The sequence below is a fragment of the Oncorhynchus mykiss genome, chromosome 20 (assembly GCF_057628025.1).
Source record: "Oncorhynchus mykiss isolate SJ-2025 chromosome 20, ASM5762802v1, whole genome shotgun sequence".
Classification (NCBI taxonomy): Eukaryota; Metazoa; Chordata; class Actinopteri; order Salmoniformes; family Salmonidae; genus Oncorhynchus; species Oncorhynchus mykiss.
The window spans coordinates 8,285,212-8,291,211 of record NC_143041.1 but is presented as its reverse complement, the minus strand read 5'-3'; positions in this window follow the sequence as shown (position 1 = coordinate 8,291,211).

Genomic DNA, 6,000 nt, shown 5'->3' with positions numbered 1-6,000 from the left:
ACTGTTAGAATGCACTTTCATGTACAGCCTGTGGGACCTAATATAGTGAAATATAAAGACATTTATATATAAAGAACATTTTATATTATTATCATGTATATAAACATCTATTTTTAAAACTGCTTTACAGAGAGTAGTGAGACAGACAGTGGTGAGACTGAGGCAGATGCAGAGGAGACGCAGAGGAGTGCCATGCCCTGAACTAAGATATCTCTGTTTTCTTTATATTTTGGTTAGATCAGGGTGTGACTAGGGTGGATATGCTAGTTTTTGTATTGTCTAGGGGTTTTGTATTGTCTAGGGTTTTTGTATGTCTAGGGTTTTGTTGGTCTAGGTATTTGTATGTTTATGGTGGCCTGATATGGTTCCCAATCAGAGGCAGCTGCTTATCGTTGTGTCTGATTGGGGATTATATTTAGGTAGCCATTTTCCCTTTTGTGTTCGTGGGTTCTTGTTCTATGTTTAGTTGCCTGTCTGTACTATTCATATTAGCGTCATGTTTTGTTCAGTGTTCATTCTTTTAATAAATTAGAATTTACGCATAGCACGCATTCGTACGACGAACGTGACAAGGAGACACAGAGAGAGGAAGCAAACAGAGAGAGAGGTTACAGTGGTTCCCAAACATAGAGTCAGGCCTGAAATTTCAATGAGAATCATATCTTAACAAACACAATAACTTGTTTCTCTTCAAATGGTTATAGAATACAACATTTATTTATTTATTTCACCTATATTTAACCTGGTAGGCCAGTTGAGAACAAGTTCTCATTTACAACTCCGACCTGGCCAAGATAAAGCAAAGCAGTGCGACAAAAGCAACAACACAGAGTTACACATGGGATAGACAAACGTACAGTCATTAACACAATAGAAAAGTCTATGTACAGTGTGTGCAAATGTAGGAAGATTAGGCAGGTAAGGCAATAAATAGTCCATAGTGGCGAAATAATTACAATGTAGCATAAACATTGGAGTGATAGATGTGCAGATGATGATGTGCAAGGAGAGATACTGGGGTGCAAAAGAGCAAAAAAATAACAATATGGGGATGAGGTAGTTGGGTGGGCTATTTACAGATGGGCTGTGTACAGGTGCAGTGATCTGTAAGCTGCTCTGACAGCTGATGCTTAAAGTTAGTGAGGGAGATATAAGTCTCCAGCTTCAGTGACTTTTGCAATTCGTTCCAGTCATTGGCAGCAGAGAACTGGAAGGAAAGGCAGCCAAAGGAAATGTTGGCTTTGGGGATGACCAGTGAAATATACCTGCTGGAGCGCGTGCTATGGGAGGGTGCTGTTATGGTGACCAGTGAACTGAGATGAGACGGGGCTGTAACTAGAAAATACTTATAGATGACCTGGTGTCAGTTGGTTTGGCGACGGATATGTAGCGAGGGCCAGCCAACGAGAGCATACAGGTCGCAGTGGTGGGTAGAATATGGGGCTTTAGTGACAAAACAGATGACACTGTGATAGACTACATCCAATTTGCTAGAGTGTTAGAGACTTTTTTGTAAATGACATCGCCGAAGTCAAGGATCGGTAGGATAGTCAGTTTTACGAGGGTATGTTTGGCAGCATGAGTGAAGGAGGCTTTATTTGCGAAATAGGATGCCGATTCTAGATTTAATTTAGGATTGGAGCTACTTAATGTGAGTCTGGAAGGAGAGTTTACAGTCTTATCAGACATCTAGGTATTTGTAGTTGTCCTCGCATTCTAAGTCAGAACCGTCCAGAGTAGTGATGCTAGTCGGGTGGGCAGGTGCGGGCAGCGATCGGTTGAAGAGCATGCATTTAGTTTTACTAGCATTTAAGAGCAGTTGGGGGACACGGAAAGAGTGTTGTATGGCATTGAAGCTCATTTGGAGGTTTGTTAACACAGTGTCCAAAGAAGGGCCAGATGTAGACAGAATGGTATCGTCTGCGTAGAGGTGGATCAGAGAATCACTAGCAGCAAGAGCGACATGAGATAATAAGAATATGAATGTGATGTGCATTTTGTGTCATTTTTTAGTGGTAACACTCCCCGGCAGGTAATGAAATCACATAGCAAATCTCACACCAAGTTTTCTTCAAAAGTTGGCAGCCCTGCTACCCTTTTAAGTATTAGAAAAATAGATTCGACCAGAATGCATTACATCAAGCATTTCAAAATGGAAGGAAACAAACTATACATTCTTTGGAACAACTTACCATCTCATTACATGTTTGCAGTGATAAGTGGCAGGTGGTTATGTTAAAATATGTTTTAAAAGAATGCAATGTTCATGTTTTATGTTTCATTTGAATGTCTTTGAATTGGTTTTTAATTAAATTCTACTTCCTGTCATTTAAATTCAATTAAAATTCTGTTTCCTATGGGGTGTGTCCTATTCAAATTAAATTTTCAGTTCACAGGTTGAATTCAATTAATAAATTCTCCTCTCTGGTCTTGGGTTCAGGCCTTGTCTTCTGACTGGTGACATCATTCCTTGACACTATTTCTCCAACTGACTTGGCTGATGCCAGTTTGAGCAGCAGACGATCAGAGATCAGATAGTTTCTTAAACTTGGTTTGCCTTTAAGTTGGAACATTTCCTGTTTGTGTGGGTGTGGTGTTGGTTGCAATTTGACAGTGTACATGAGGTGAGTGGCTCTGTTTGGACAGAGATGGGGGTGGAATTCAGAGAGTCCCCCAGAAAACCAGTTTCCATCCACTGAAAACGAGCCCCCACCCCCCCAAGCTCCGAAACCAGGCTTCCACCCCCAGTAACAATAGAACGCCCAAAAGCAATCAGATGCTACCGGTTAAAGCAGGTTGAAATAACTTCATCACCACAACCACTTTTGCCCGCTGGGATAGGCCAGGGTCTTAGTTGAAGATCACCTTTGGTAATTCATCTCCATTCAGAGAATCACACCAATCTATGCACTTTCAAAACGAAGGAATGTTGATGTATAGGGGCGGTGTTCATGAGAGAATTGAGCAAGTCTACCATCCAACAGCCTGCTCTGGTCCCACCCCAGACACACATCAGCTCATTGACCTGTGCTGAAGATCTCTAATGGAATAAGTGAGAGGAATTGACGCGAGAGAGAAAGCAAGAGAGACTGAGAAGGAAGTAATAGAGGAAGAAAGAATGACAGAGAGAAGGAAAGAAGATCGAGAAAGCAAGACCGGGAAAGAGGAAAAGTGAGAGAGAGAGACTAGATATACAAGAGTGAGAGAGGTGCAGAGAGCAAAAGTGGCAGAGAGAGAAAGAGTGAAAGAGAAAGAGTGAGAGAGATGGAGTCTATATATAGTGTGTTACAGTAGATTGGGACTAAAAAGACATGGATCTGTGACTGATCCTCTGTGAGACGAGCTCTGAAGCGGTCGTCTCATAATCATTCAGTATAACATCATTACCTTGTCCTAGGCCACCACGCATCCACGCATCCACCCAACACAGATAGCATCATAAAACCAATATATATCATTCATCATCGTTGAGGAAGACCAATCCTAATGTGCAGGTCTGTTGTAAACTCGTCCTTACTTCAACTCTGTGGCCGTGGATAGAAGAATTACCGTGCTCCTCTGCAAGACTTTTCTTCTGAAGCTGATAAATTATACATTTTTGTCTTATTCTGTCGCCTATGAGGATGTCTAGACCAGGTACTGAAATGAGGGATTATTAATGCACACGCTTCATGTTAAATTCCACCTGTCACAGGATAGGACAGTTCATTGACTTTATTTAAATTATGAACACCAACAGAGGCCAGTGAGGGCATATGCAGAATTCTCACTCACTCTGCATCGTAACAGTCTTTAAACATCGAAGGCTGTGGTCATTATCTGAGGAACAACGTGCTGCTCCACTATGAGTGTCCCAGCCGTAGGGTTGCGTCCCAAATTGCACCATATTCCCTACATAGTGCACTACATTTGACCAGGCCCTGGTCAAAAGTAGTGCAGTATGTCTGAGCGCTAGATCGCCCCCCGGTGGACTGAAAGGTCAATGCATCTCCAGTGTCAATGTCTTGTTCTTATATTATTCAATGAGTGTAGAAAACACCTACTCTTCCCATGACATGGACTGACCAGGTGAATCCAACTCACTATTAGAAAGGTGATCCTAATGTCTGTATAATAATAATAATAATAAATGTCATTTTTATCCAAAGCAGCTAACAGTCTTGTGCATACATCTTATCACTCTCACTCACAGCACCCGTACTAAACCTCAAAGGAACACACACACCCTCTGCCGAAGTGTCCATACTAACTTCAGAAGCAGAGAAAGACCTATGACCTACTGAATTTGGCGTGACAGATGGTCCTTATAGCTGGCTGCTGTGGGACTTTCTACTGGTACCTTCTACAGTGCCTTGCGAAAGTATTCGGCCCCCTTGAACTTTGCGACCTTTTGCCACATATCAGGCTTCAAACATAAAGATTAAAACTGTATTTTTTTGTGAAGAATCAACAACAAGTGGGACACAATCATGAAGTGGAACGACATTTATTGGATGTTTCAAACTTTTTTAACAAATCAAAAACTGAAAAATTGGGCGTGCAAAATTATTCAGCCCCTTTACTTTCAGTGCAGCAAACTCTCTACAGAAGTTCAGTGAGGATCTCTGAATGATCCAATGTTGACCTAAATGACTAATGATGATAAATACAATCCACCTGTGTGTAATCAAGTCTCCGTATAAATGCAGCTGCACTGTGATAGTCTCAGAGGTCCGTTAAAAGCGCAGAGAGCATCATGAAGAACAAGGAACACACCAGGCAGGTCCGAGATACTGTTGTGAAGAAGTTTAAAGCCGGATTTAGATACAAAAAGATTTCCCAAGCTTTAAACATCCCAAGGAGCACTGTGCAAGCGATAATATTGAAATGGAAGGAGTATCAGACACTGCAAATCTACCAAGATCTGGCCGTCCCTCTAAACTTTCAGCTCATACAAGGAGAAGACTGATCAGAGATGCAGCCAAGAGGCCCATGATCACTCTGGATGAACTGCAGAGATCTACAGCTGAGGTGGGAGACTCTGTCCATAGGACAACAATCAGTCGTATATTGCACAAATCTGGCCTTTATGGAAGAGTGGCAAGAAGAAAGCCATTTCTTAAAGATATCCATAAAAAGTGTTGTTTAAAGTTTGCCACAAGCCACCTGGGAGACACACCAAACATGTGGAAGAAGGTGCTCTGGTCAGATGAAACCAAAATTGAACTTTTTGGCAACAATGCAAAACGTTATGTTTGGCGTAAAAGCAACACAGCTGAACACACCATCCCCACTGTCAAACATGGTGGTGGCAGCATCATGGTTTGGGCCTGCTTTTCTTCAGCAGGGACAGGGAAGATGGTTAAAATTGATGGGAAAATGGATGGAGCCAAATACAGGACCATTCTGGAAGAAAACCTGATGGAGTCTGCAAAAGACCTGAGACTGGGACGGAGATTTGTCTTCCAACAAGACAATGATCCAAAACATAAAGCAAAATCTACAATGGAATGGTTCAAAAATAAACATATCCAGGTGTTAGAATGGCCAAGTCAAAGTCCAGACCTGAATCCAATCGAGAATTCGTGGAAAGAACTGAAAACTGCTGTTCACAAATGCTCTCCATCCAACCTCACTGAGCTCGAGCTGTTTTGCAAGGAGGAATGGGAAAAAATGTCAGTCTCTCGATGTGCAAAACTGATAGAGACATACCCCAAGCGACTTACAGCTGTAATCCCAGCAAAAGGTGGCGCTACAAAGTATTAACTTAAGGGGGCTGAATAATTTTGCACGCCAAATCTTTCAGTTTTTGATTTGTTAAAAAAGTTTGAAATATCCAATAAATGTCGTTCCACTTCATGATTGTGTCCCACTTGTTGTTGATTCTTCACAAAAAAATACAGTTTTATATCTTTATGTTTGAAGCCTGAAATGTGGCAAAAGGTCGCAAAGTTCAAGGGGGCCGAATACTTTCGCAAGGCACTGTATCTGACACAAAACACATGACCATTTAGAGGTACA